The sequence below is a fragment of the Nycticebus coucang genome, chromosome 14 (genome assembly GCF_027406575.1).
Source record: "Nycticebus coucang isolate mNycCou1 chromosome 14, mNycCou1.pri, whole genome shotgun sequence".
NCBI lineage: Eukaryota > Metazoa > Chordata > Mammalia > Primates > Lorisidae > Nycticebus > Nycticebus coucang.
In genome coordinates, this window is record NC_069793.1 from 46,566,257 (window position 1) to 46,579,994 (window position 13,738).

The following is a 13,738-nucleotide window of genomic DNA, read 5'->3' on the forward strand; positions in this document are numbered from 1 at the left end:
GGTCTCCTGTGGTTCCTAAGAGGCTCCAGCCTTAGCCTATTACCATGAAGTCACAGAAGGAGAACATTGCTCTTTTTCTGACTTCAGAAAATTGAGAGGGTTTGTATACAGAAAGGATGATAAAAATCAGGATCGAAACAAAGGTGTAGAAATGTGAACTGAAGTCAACAAAGTAATGTTTAATCGGATTGGGAATAAGCATAAGAGAGGGCCAGTGGTAGAAATTAGAAGTGTTGATGTTGACTGGGTAATTCCTGGTCAACTTGCACTGGGGAGGCCCAAGCGTGGAGCCAGAACAGCAGAGATGTTGGCAGAGAGGAGGGGATGAGCTTGTTAGTTATGTTACAGTTAAAGTGTCAGTGGGACAGGCAGTAGGGTGGTCTGAACACATTCAGTAAAAGGGGCCTGGAGAGGAAATTTGTGGGTAGGGAAGGGTTTTAAGTGTCTTGGGTTACCACACCACATTTGTGTGCCCACACTGTAGAATAACCTTTGTTCATTCCAGAGAGAGCTTGCAAAGTGCAACTGGCTGTGATGTACTTGGGAATGTTGGGTTTATAGAATTAAAGTGGGTTGGAGCTCAGAGGCCAACTATTCCCACTCTTCTATAAGTGAAATAGCCAAGTCTTGGAAAGGGCAATGATGTGTTCCAGCTGTAAGCTATCCAGAGGAGAGGCCCAAACAGACTGAGAAAGCAGATCCCTTACAACTCAGCCCAGAATGCTTTGCTTCAAACCATGTGTCCCAGGAGGGAGTACAGTAGTCCCCGCTTATTTGCGGTTTCACTCTTTATAGTTTCAGTGATCTGCAGCCAACTGTGGTGCAAAAATATTAAATGGAAAATTATAGAAACGGCAATTCATAAGTTTTAAAATGCACACAATTCTGAGTAGTGTGATGAAATCTCATGCCATCCTGCTCCCTCCCATTTGGAACATGAAGCATTCCTTTGTCTATCATATCCATCCTATCCGCTATCTGCATGTGACTGTATAGGAAAAAATATATCCATGGTTTCAGGCAACCACTAGGGGTCTTGAAATGTATCCTTCCCAAAGATAAGGGGGGACTACTGCATTTGAACTGTAATACCTTCCAAATCCAGGACTGCCCATCCCCTAGGGAAGATGTGTTTTTAATCTGGCCCTTTAGACTATTCAGATGATTTCGTTAATCATCTTTTTTTTTTTTACTTTAATTTACTTGCCTTCCAAGACCACTAATTATACATGTAAATAAAAACTCCCTTAAATAAAGACATCCTGACCCACAAATTTCCTCTCTAGGCTCCTTTTACTGAGTGTGTTCAGACCACCCTACTGCCTATCTCACTGACACTTTAACAGCAAAAATAAACATAATACTCTGGCCTCCCTCCACCCCACCTTACTTTACATATACTTCTTTTTTTATTTGTTTTTTATTGTTGGGGATTCATTGAGGGTACAATAAGCCAGGTTACACTGATTGCATTTGTTAGGTAAAGTCCCTCTTGCAATCATGTCTTGCCCCCAGAAGATACTTCTTGATTTATAAAACACTAAGTATGGTTGGAAAAGAAAGGTAGTAATTTTGTATAAAAACTAAGAACATCATAGTTTTAATAAATATTGTTTTATTATAATTCTTTTTTAAATTTAATTTTATTATTATTATTTATTGTTAGGGATTAATTGAGGGTACAAGAAACCAGGTTACACTGATCTTTTTTTGTTTTTTGAAACAAAGTCTCACTATGTCGCTCTCAGTAGAGTGCCGTGGCATCACAGCCCACAGCAATCTCCAACTCTTGGGATTAAGTGATTCTCTTGCTCAGCCAAGTAACTGGGCCTACAGGCAACCACCACAATGCCCGGCTATTTTTCTGGTTGCAGTTGTCGTTATTATTTGGCAGGCCCAGGCTGGGTTCGAACCCACCAGCCCCCATGTATGTGGCTGGCACCCTAACCACTGAGCTACAGGTGCTGAGCCAGTTTTATTATAATTCTTAAATGAAGTTGGTATGATGGGGGTGGGGGGCATGAAGTCCATGAAAGAAACTCAGCTCTCCTCTTTTCTAGCCATGTTACTCTGAATGAATTCCTTGAGCCTCAGTTTCCCTATATAGATAAAGAGAATGAGAATACTCAAAGAGTCATTACGATAATTAAATATGATGACTTAATACAGTAGAACCTCCACAGTTGACTAGCTCACTACATTAACCACCTCCTTGAGTTGATGTAATTTTCATAGACTGGATATGTACCATATGTATGTATCAGTACAGTAAACCTAGTTTCTTACGTTCACCACCTCTGTATGTTGTCCACTTTGTTATAGTTCCTTGGGTGGTCAACTTAGAGAGGTTCTATTGCATATGTAAAGAACCAGGCTTAATGCCTAACACTTAACACCAGCAGTAAATGAAGATTTCTGCAGCTCCATAGCTTTGCCAAAACTTGACATGATCTAGCTATAATTTTTCCCAGTCTAATAGGTCAGAATCAAAATATAATTCTATCAAAATAAGAATTTTGTTTCCAAGAGTATAACAGCTCAGGTTCAGCCAGAGAAACAGACTCAGTAAGAAGTATACATTAAGATATTTAATATGAGGAATTGGCTTTCAACTCTGGGGAGACTGCTAGGTAAGTGTGAAATCCACAGAGCAAACTCAGGAAGACTATCTGGAAATTGTGGGGCAGGAGTAGCTGCTTTAGTCAGTAGGCCGAGCATCTTTCTCAGGAAAACCCCACTTCTCTTTGTAAGACCCTTCTACTGGTTGGATCAGGCCTACCCAGACCATCAGGGATGATCTCCTTTACATGAAGCCAACTGATTATAGATGTTAATCACATCTGCAAAACAACTTCGACAGCAAGGTATTGTGCTTCACCTAGATTAGTGTTGGATAGTAGAACTAGGAACAAATTGACACATAAAACTGACCATTACAGAGTCCAACCCTGCTTTTAAGAAAATCATTCTGGGAGCAGCAGGGTGGAGGCTGGGATGAAGGGAGAGATTTTAGAAGCAGAGCAGTGAAACTAGAGCATCCAACAGGAGAGAGGCGATGAGAACCTAGATCAGGGTGGTGGCAGCAGGGACAGAAAGCAGGGAAGAGATTGGAAAGACAGCACTCAGCCTGTCGGGATTAAGCGGCCTAATAGGAACAGGATTGAGAAGGGCAGGGAGGAATGGGCAGGCTGAAAGGTGTGACACCCAGTTTCCTGCTTGGTGGACTGGGTAGGTGCGTCATTGACTGAGAAGGGCACTACATGGAGAGAGGAAAGAGTAGGTTTGGGGCAAGGTGATGAATTTATTTTTGAACATGACTGAGTGTGAGATGCCTATGGAACATCCAAATAGAACTGTCAGGTAGGAGGCTGGAATAAAGACTTTCAGCTCTGCAGAGAGGTCAGGGAGTTGTTTCCCGAGAGAAAGGTTAGTGAAACAGATCTACTTAATTATAGTTTTTTCTTCACCTGTATATGGGTAAGGTAGTGTTTCTGCTAAGTGGCTCTGCTGTAGGGTAGACTGTTGTGATGGTTTTAATAACGTTACATTGATATGACTGTTCTGTGATTGTTCCTGCTGTTGTAGTAGTGTAACCCAGGGCAAAGTCTACTTTTCTTTTGGCCTTTTGTAGGGATCAATCTGTCCTGGTAGACCTTCTTTCTAGATGCCAAGAATCTATCCCAAGGGTTAGGTCTTCAGTAGGAGCCCCATATACATGAAGGTTCTCTTTCCCTGAGGAGAAACCAAGATGGAGTTGTTAATTTCTGGGGAGTGACCTGAAAACAGGTAGTGCAAAGTATGATTAATGACTTCGTGTAGCAACGTACTGCCCCAGTAAACAAGGCCAGCCTAGTCAGGCTGCCTGGGAAGAAGTACTCTCTGCTCTCCTGATTTGCAACCCTAGACCTCCTTTCAACACATTTACAGATAACGGAGAGGGCTTGGTACCTGGGAGGTATCGCAGCAAGGGGAGGGAGAGGGAATGACAGTCACTGAACACTTCCTATGTGCCAAGCAGTGTGCCAGGCACCTTCATAATGATGGTGATGAAAATAGCAACAGCTGACACCAATGGCTTGCCTTGGTGCCCAGTACTGTGCATGTATGGTGTTTGGGTTTTTTTCCTATTTAACCATCACAACAACTGTATAAGGTAGAAACTATTATTAACTATAGTTTATAAGTGGGGAAATCAAGGCAGAGAGATTAAGTCACAAGTCTATATCTAAGGTGGGGTCCGAAAAATGTTCTGATTCCCAAGTCAACATTTCCAGATCTAGGCTGCCTTTCTCTGATACTGTCACAGCTACTTTTCCCTCTCCAGTCTTGTCATATAGGGGATCAAGATGACGGAGTTATTTCTTTGATAATTCTCACAGATTTCTGGCCTCACTTTATCAGGTGATTGGGTTTTGGGAAGCGTTGGGTAGGACTTAGGAGACTTAGATTCGTACTCTAGCCTCTGTCTCACCTTGCACGTCAGACCTTAACCTCTCGGATCCTCACAGTCTTCATCTATGAAAAAGGAGACCCTAACATCTGCTTCCCAGGGTGTAACAATGATCAGATGAAGAAATTGCTAGGAAAGTGCTTCTGTAAGCCTTGCATCTGTACCTACCTCTCTAAATGGTCTCTGTCCTGACTCTGACCCTGACTCCTTTTGTCCTTTATTATGATTTATGATATTTTTATTACTTAAAAATCTAGGATAATCAATGTGTGAGGCAGGAGGCCACTGAAATTCTTATGTAAATAATTACACCCCCCTGAAGCAGCTGGAGGGGCTAGTGTGGTATGTAGCAGTTTTCGCAGCTGTTGAAACTATAACCAAGAGAAGTCTCTTTGTCAATCACTGGAATGACTCATTCAAATAGCTGCTTTGCTGGGTCCTTCCCAGAGCCAAAAGGTAAATTGGGTAGCAATGTTGTTTTTATCACTTGCTAAGCTTAAAATGAAGCTCAGCTTCTTACTTTGAAATGTTGCAAACATATGTATTTGAAAGAGCATGGGTTCTGGAGTCAGACTTGTTTGAGTTCATTCAGTCCCAGCATTGCCACTTACTGGCTGAGTGACTTTAGCAAGTCATTTCATCTAATTGGGCCTTGCTTTCCTCATCTGTAAAATGCTTCCCAACGTGGTTGTGCAGCTTATATGTGATCATGGTATAAAGGACCCATCATGTACTAGGAGCTCATTAGACTCTCAGTAATTCTTACTTCTCTGTCTCCAAGCTGTGGGAATGAGTTCCTTGGAGAGGCAGATTAGATGGAGAACAAAACAGGCTAGTTCCCAGAGTGCAAAGGATGAGAACTCAGTAATAGACTCTTGAATCACATCTCTTTTTTTAGTTCAATATAGCCTAAGGTTTAAAAATGTTGTTTCTTCTTGTGTTCTTTCATCCTTTCTGTGTAAGCAGTGGGGCTGGGGGGCATTGTCCATCTTCTCTAAAAGTGAATACTCCTGCCTTCACATGTTTTTCTTTTCCTTTTTTTTTTTTTTTTAAATATTCAGACCAATATGAGGGTACAGATGATTAGGTTACATTGTTTGCATGTGTTAGGTAAAGTTCAAGTTGTAGTTGAGCCCTTCATCCAGGGAGTATGCTGTACACCTTGACCTTGTGCCCGTTAGGTGAGAACACATCCATCCCTTTCCTTCCTTCCCCTCTCCCCACTTGAATTTAATGTTGGTTTTCTCTCATATGGGGTTGTTGTTGTTTATCTGTTGGTTTCATATTACTGTTGCACACATTGGATACCCCACATTTTTTCTTCATTAGTGTCCAACACAGTCACCTTGTATATAGCTTTAAGGAAATCTGTGATAATATGTGAATTTCCCTCACTGCAACCAGCCTTCAAGTCCCAATTTTTAAATCTTTAGAGGAATGTCATCAATAACCATCACTCATGCTTGCAATATGGCTGACTTCATGAATTTGGGGAAGCACAGCAGAAGATATTTTTCTGTCCGGTCCTATCTTTCCCCTTTTCAGGATGCAGACATACACAAAGCTTCACAGCCGTAGAGTGAGCTCATTGTACATGGCCTCTGTAGAGCCTCCTTACCCTCATGTGTGTTAGAGAAGAGGGATACAGACCACTAGACACCCAGGAGGTACATAGTATAAAGGTTATTTCATTTCTTCCTTGCAGTGGCTCTCTGATAGGTAGGAATATGGTTTAATGGTTAAGGGCACAAGTTTTCATATCAGAGAGACCAGGGTTTGAATCCTAACACTGTGTGACTTGGGACAAATACTGAACTTCTTTGAGCATATGTTTCCTCACTTGTCAACTGGAGGTAGTAGTGCCCATCTGACAAGACCATAGGATGAGTGAAAGAATGCATGCAAAGCCCTCGCACAAACACCCATGAGATCATGGGTATAAAGCACAGGGCTAGTGCACAATAAGTACATGGACATAGTTAATTGTGACATCAGTTTTGCAGCAGAGGAAATCCTTGCCCAGGGAGGCTAACTAATTTGTCTATAGTTATTATTCCTATTTTATGTAAAAGGAAACAGAGGCTGATAGGTCAAGAATCTTGTCCAATCTTACACAGTTAATAAGCAGCAGATCTTGAACTACAACCCAGGTCCTTACAACTCAGCCATGTCTCTTGGCGTTTCTCTAGAAGCCTCTGGAAAGGGGGAACAAATATCCCAAACCCATTTATAATAGCTCCCCTGGAATCCAAGCCTAACCTCCCTTCTGCTGAATCCTACTTTTCTGGAAGCACAGTGTTAGTGAAAGAGCCGTGCATGTGTCTAAGTGTATATCCTGGGGAGCCGTGATTCCCCAGAGTGCTCTAGGAGTGCAGTATTTTGGTTAATGAATTTTCTCAGAGTATTAGCCTCTTGGTTTCAGGTCTTATTGAAAGTCATTATGAAATGCATTTCATGCATTCACTTTCTGATGCTAAAATGGGCTGTCTAGTGAGCATAATTAAATCCTTAAGTGACAAAGGATCTTGGCAGTCATCATCCAGTCATCATCAGAATGATCAGTTGTAATATTCAGGACTCTAATCACATGCATATCTAGCTGGGTCTTTATCACTCACTATAATATTTAGTCATGACAGCAGCCCTGTGTGTGTATGTGTGCGTTGGGCATGAGGGGCAGGATGGGAAGATAATTATCCCCATCTTATCCCTGCGCTCTTACTTTTAGAGAGCATGAATGTCCTGTTGAGCATCTGCTATGGTTTGGATGTGTCCCCCCAAAGTTCCTGTGTTGGAAACTTGGACCCCACTGTAACCATGTTTGGAAATGAGGCCTTTGGAAAGTGATTGGGTCCTCGTGAATATATTAATGTCATTATCACAGGAGTGGGTTAGTTATAAAAGTGAACTCTCCCCTGCACACACCCTCTCGCTCTTCTGCCCATCTACCATAAGATGACCCTCCCTAGATGCTGGTGCCATGCTCTTGGACTTCCTAGCCTCCAGAACTGTGAGCTGAGGAAGCATCTTTTCTTTATAATTTTACCCACTCTGTGGTATTCTAAGAACAGAAAATGAACTAAGGGAAGATCATCTATCTTGAAAGTAGCAGAGATGGAACTGAAATGACACTTGCCAAGACATAGTGTAACAAAGCAGAAAAAAACCGATTTTTGAGTCGGGCCTATCTGGGTTTAAATCATGATTTTTCCAGTTACTAATGATGTTGACTTTGAGCAAGATACTTCATCTTTCAGGTTCCAAGGTTCTTCATCTGTAAAATGAGGCCAATAATATTTCCTTTGCTGGGATTATTTTTAAGATTCTAAGTAATGTGTATAAAGCAACTGGTCTGGTCAGAGTAGATCCTTAGCAAATGGAAGCTATTACTATTGTCTCCTAGTCTAATACTTTTTCCAATTTACCAAGATGCCTGCTATTGTAGATATAGAAGGTTCAGAGGATTTGACTGACCTGTCTTGCACCCATCAAAGTCTAGAAATGTTCTCATTAGCTTTGAGGGGGGAGGTATTGGGTTGTTTTTATCCCATTCTGATAACAGAAGCTTGAGACAGCTTTTATTTTCTAAGAAAAACTTCAAAATAAAATAGCTGGGCGTTGTGGTGGATGCCTGTAGTCCCAGCTACTTAGGAGGCCGAGGCAAGAGAATCACTTAAGCCCAGGAATTGGAGGTTGCTGTGAACTGTGTCACCAAGGGTGACAGCTTGAGGCTCTGTCACACAGCTTGAGGCATCTAGAGAGGGTCATCTTATGGAAGATAGACCACTGGACTGGGAGTTAGGAGACCCAGATACTGTTCTTGGCACCACCCCTATTCAAAAGGGTGATTTAGACAAGACATATAACCCTTCTACACCTTTCCTCCTCATTTATAAAAATAGTTGGACCAGGGGGAGGAGCAAGATGGCAGCTGAGTAACAGCTTCCTTGCAACCAGACATGGTAAGACTGGGGAGAGAAGATTCCAGGCATCTCTGACTGGTGGGATCTGCCCAGAAAAATCCCTTTGGGGACACAGGGAGTCAGTGAGAGACTTCTGGACCCCATGAGGAAGACAAAAGCAGTGGAGAACTGGCAAGTGGTTGCATGTGTTGGTTCAGTCTAATCCTACCAGCAGTTGTAAATACAGCAGCAGTGAGATTGCAAATTGGAAAGGCCTTACCTGTGAGCTGTTGTTTTTTGGACTTGGCACTCAGTTGAACTACCTTGGGAGAACTTGTGCAAGAGTGCAGAGGACTTTTAAGCATTGTCTTGAGCCCTAAACTGAGTTGCTGAGCCTGACAGAGCTAATAGTGTTTGGCTGTGGGCCACAAGGAGCCATGTGAGGGAACTGCCCTGGCAAGCTCGCCCTTAGGGTCGCAGAGCGAAAATTGGGTGGGAGACCTTGGGCAAGTAATCTAGTGACTGAGCAGGCTAAAGGCGGAGACTGAGAGGTCTTACAGCCTTGGCCCTCAGTGGCATAGAGTGAGACTGGTTTTGGCACACTGGGTAAGTGGACAGCTACTTCAGGAGTGATCCTAGCGACAAGTGCTTCTCTGGGAAATATTCAGCAAGATATATGTACGGCTTTGTTTTTGGTTTTCCCTCTAGATTTTTCTTTTCTTTTGTCATTTTTCTAGTTTAAATATAATTTTCCATTGTTGCCATCTTTAACACTTAGAACTTCATTTTTACTAGTGTTTCTACCCCTATTATTTTGGGTAGAAACACTAACTTTATCCCATAAGGTTTTCTGTTTTGGTTTGATTTATAGCATTTTTGTCTTTCCCCTCTACTTGGTGGAGGTAGGGTACTGTGTCCAAACAGGCTAGCAAAGAGCTGCTGACCTCGAGGGAATCACCCAATCTGGTACCCCCAGAGGTTGGGGGATTTTAAGGTTGGGTCAAAGTACCCTACTGTACACCTATATTGCTCCTGTCTCCTTCTTTCTGTGACTCTCTTCTTTTTATCAATATTCCCTTTTATTCACCCCCTTTCCTTTGTCTTTTTTCTTGTCTTTCTTTCTTTCTTTTTTTTTTTCTCTCTTTTTTCCCTTCTTGCTCTTCAGTCTTCTCATCCTTCTGGTAATATACCAAAAGGACTCATCGAAACCCTAGTCCAGAGGCACGGTAACTTAAAGAGCAAGAGGAAGTGAAAGGAAAATTAGGGCAAGGAAACAGATAAAAGAAAACACTCATGAGGAAGAATCAGCAGAAAAATCATGGCAACATGAAACACAAGTCCAGAGTAAGACCCCCAAGGGACCGTGAGGTCGCTACTGCAGAGGATTCCACCTATACAGAAATGTTAGAAATGACAGAAAGGGAATTTAGAATACAGATGATGAAAACAATGAAGAAAACTGCTGATAAAGTGGAAAATAACCAAAAGGAAATCCAAAACCAGAATCAAATAAGAGATGAACGATATGAAGAATATAGAAAGTATATAGCAGAGCTGATGGAACTGAAGCAGTCAATTAGGGAACTTAAAGATACATAGAAAGTATCAACAACAGATTAGGCCATGCAGAAGAAAGAATCTCAGAGGTAGAGGACAAAGCTCTTGAGATAACTCAAATAGGTAAAGAGGCAGAAAAGAAGAGAGAGAAAGCAGAATGTTCACTGGAAGAATTATGGGACTTTATGAAGCATTCAAACATATGAGTTGTAGGTATCCCAGAAGGGGAAGAAGAATGCCCCAGAGGAATGGAAGCCATACTAGAGAATATTATAAATGAAAATTTCCCAAATATCACCAGAGATTCTGACACACTCCTTTCAGAGGGATATCAGACCCTAGGTGCCCTCAGCTCTAACTGAGCTTCTCCAAGACACATTGTGATGAACCTGTCCAAAGTCAAGAAAAAAGATACTTGAAGCTTCCAGGAGTAAGTGCCAGTTGACCTACAGGGGCAAATCCATCAGGGTGACTGCAGACTTCTCTAAAGAAACATCTCAAGCAAGAAAACAATGGTCATCTACCTTTAATCTACTTAAACAGAACAATTTCCAGCTCAGAATTCTATATCCTGTTAAGCTAAGCTTTAAAATAGAGCAGTCAAATCATTTACTGATATACAAACATTGAGGAAAAGCTCACAATAAGACTAACTCTACAGGAAATACTTCAACCTGTTCCACACACTGACCATCAAAGGACAGAACCTAACTTCCACAATGGTGCAAAAGACAAAACTAAGCAATGCACTCTCACAAAATAAGATGAATAGAACACTACCAAACTTACCAATTATCTCAATAAATGTTAATGGCTTGAATTCCCCACTTAAGAGGCATAGATTGGCTGACCGGATTAAAAAACACAAGCCATCCATTTGCTGTCAGAAGAAAAGAGGAGTTGCAATCTTATTCTCAGATACATGTGGATTTAAAGCAACTAGAGTCAAAAAAGACAAAGATAGTCACTTTATATTGGTCTAGGGAAAAATACAACAAGAAGATGTTTCAATTCTAAATATTTATGCACCCAACTTAAATGTTCCCAGATTCTTGAAACAGACCTTACTCAGTCTGAGCAATATGATATCCTATAATCCCATAATAATAGGGGACTTTAACACTCCTCTTACAGAGCTGGACAGATCCTTTAAACAAAGATATAAGAGACTTAAATGAGACCCTAGAACAACTGTGCTTGATGGATGCATATAGAGCACTCCATCCCAAAGATAAAGAAAATACATTCTTCTCATCACGCCATGGAACATTCTCCAAAATTGATCATATCCTAGAACACAAAACAACCCTCAACAGTATCAAAAGAATTTTACTGTGCATCTTCTCAGACCACAAGGCACTAAAGGTGGAACTCAATTCCAACAAAAATGTTCAACCCCACACAAAGGCATGGAAATTAAACAACCTTCTGTTGAATAACAGTTGGGTGCAGGAAGAAAAGAGGAAATCATTAACTTCCTTGAGCATAACAACAATGAAAACACAAGTTACCAAAACCTGTAAATCCTGCAAATCCTGTGGGATTCTGCAAAAGCAGTTCAGAAAGGAAAATTTATTGCTTTAGATGCCTACATTCGAAAAACATAAAGAGAGCACATCAACAAACTCACAAGCCATCTTATGGAATTGGAAAAAGAAGAACAATCTAAGCTTCAACTCAGCAGAAGAAAAGAAATATCCAAAATTAAATCAGAGATCAATGAAATTGAAAACAAAAGAATCATTCAGAAAATTAATAAAACGAAGAGTTGGTTTTTTGAAAAAATAAATAAAATAGATAAACCTTTGGCCAGATTAACTAGAAATAGGAAAGTAAAATCTCTAGTAAACTCAATCAGAAATGATAAAGGGGAAATAACAATTGATGCCGTAGAGATACAAGAGATCATCTCTGAAAACTACCAGAAACTCTATGCCCAGAAATTTGACAATGTGAAGAAAATGGATCAATATTTGGAATCACACTCTCTCCATAGACTTAGCCAGGAAGAAATAGAGCTCCTGAACAGACCAATTTCAAGTGCTGAGATTAAAGAAACAATAAAAAAATCTTCCAACAAAAAAATGCCCCTGTCCAGATGGCTTCACACCAGAATTCTACCAAACCTTCAAGAAAGAGCTTTTTCTCATACTGCAGAAATTATTCCAAAAAATTGAGGAGGAAGGAATCTTCCCCAACGTGTTTTATGAAGCAAACATCACCCTGATACCAAAACCAGGAAAAGACCCATCTAAAAAAGGAGAATTTCAGGCTAATTTCACCAATGAATATAGATGTAAAAATCCTCCAAAATCCTAGCCAGTAGATTACAGCTTATCATCAAAAATGTCATACATCATGATCAAGTAGGTTTCATCCCAGGAATGCAAGGCTGGTTTAACATATGTAAGTCCATAAACGTTATTCACCATATCAACAGAAGTGAAAACAAAGACCATATGATCCTCTCAATAGATGTAGAAAAAGCCATTCGGATAAAATCCAGCATCCTTTTCTAATTAGAACACTGAAGAGTTTAGGCATAGGTGGCACATTTCTTAAACTGATCAAAGCCATCTATGACAAACCCAGAGCTAATATTTTACTGAATGGAGTAAAATTGAAAGCTTTTCCTCTTAGAATTGGAACCAGACAAGGTTGTCCTCTGTCACCTTTACTATTCAACATAGTGCTGGAAGTTCTAGCCAATACGATTAGGCAAGATAAGGAAATAAAGGCATCCAAATGGAAGCAGCGGTCAAACTCTCCCTCTTTGCTGACGATATGATCTTATCTTTAAAGAACCCCAAAGACTCAACCACAAGACTCCTGGAAGTCATCAAAAAATACAGTAATGTCTCAGGATATAAAATCAATGTCCACAAGTCAGTAGCCTTTGTATATGGCAATAACAGGCAAGATGAGAGGCTAATTAAGGACATAACTCCCTTCACCATAGCTTCAAAGAAAATGAAATACCTAGGAATATACCTAACAAAAGAGGTGAAGGACCTCTATAAAGAAAATTATGAAATCCTCAGAAAGGAAATAGCAGAGGATATTAACAAGTGGAAGAACATACCATGCTCATGGCTGGGAAGAATCAACATTGTTAAAATGTCTGTACTTCCCAGAGCAATCTACCGGTTCAGTGCCATCCCTATTAAAATACCAACATTGTACTTTCAAGGCTTGGAAAAAATGATTCTGCATTTTATATGGAAGCAGAAAAAATGTCATATAGCTAAGTACTAAAAACAAAGCTGGGGGCATCAGCATACCAGATTTTCAGCTGTACTACAAAGCCATAGTGGTCAAGACACCATGGTACTGGCACAAAAATAGAGACATAGACAGTTGGAATTGAATAGAAAACCAGGAAATGAAACTAACATTTACAACCACCTAATCTTCGATAAACCAAGCAAGAACATACCTTGGAGGAAAGATTCCCTATTCAGTAAATGGTGCTGGGAGAATTGGATATCCATATGTAAAAGACTAAAACTGGACCCACACCTTTCTCCACTCACAAAATTTAATTCAAGATAGATAACGGACTTGAATTTATATCAAGAAACAGTAAAAATCCTGAAAGAAAGCATAGGAAAAACACTGGGAGATATTGGCCTGGGGAAAGACTTCATGAAGAAGACTGCCATGGCAATTGCAACAACAAAAGTAAACAAATGGGACTTAATTAAACTGAAAAGCTTCTGTACAGCTAAGGAGACAATAACCAAAGCAAATCGACAACCTACACAATGGGAAAGGATATTTGCATATTTTCAATCAGATAAAAGCTTGATAACTAGGATCTATAGAGAAC

The 13,738-nt window shown here is 40.5% G+C and overlaps 1 protein-coding gene across 8 annotated transcripts in view; it reads left to right on the top strand.

Annotated features, from left to right (window-relative positions):
• The window catches only part of SERGEF (secretion regulating guanine nucleotide exchange factor), a 261,804-nt gene that overhangs the window by 184,340 nt on the left and 63,726 nt on the right, over positions 1-13,738 (top strand). The window lies entirely within an intron of this gene.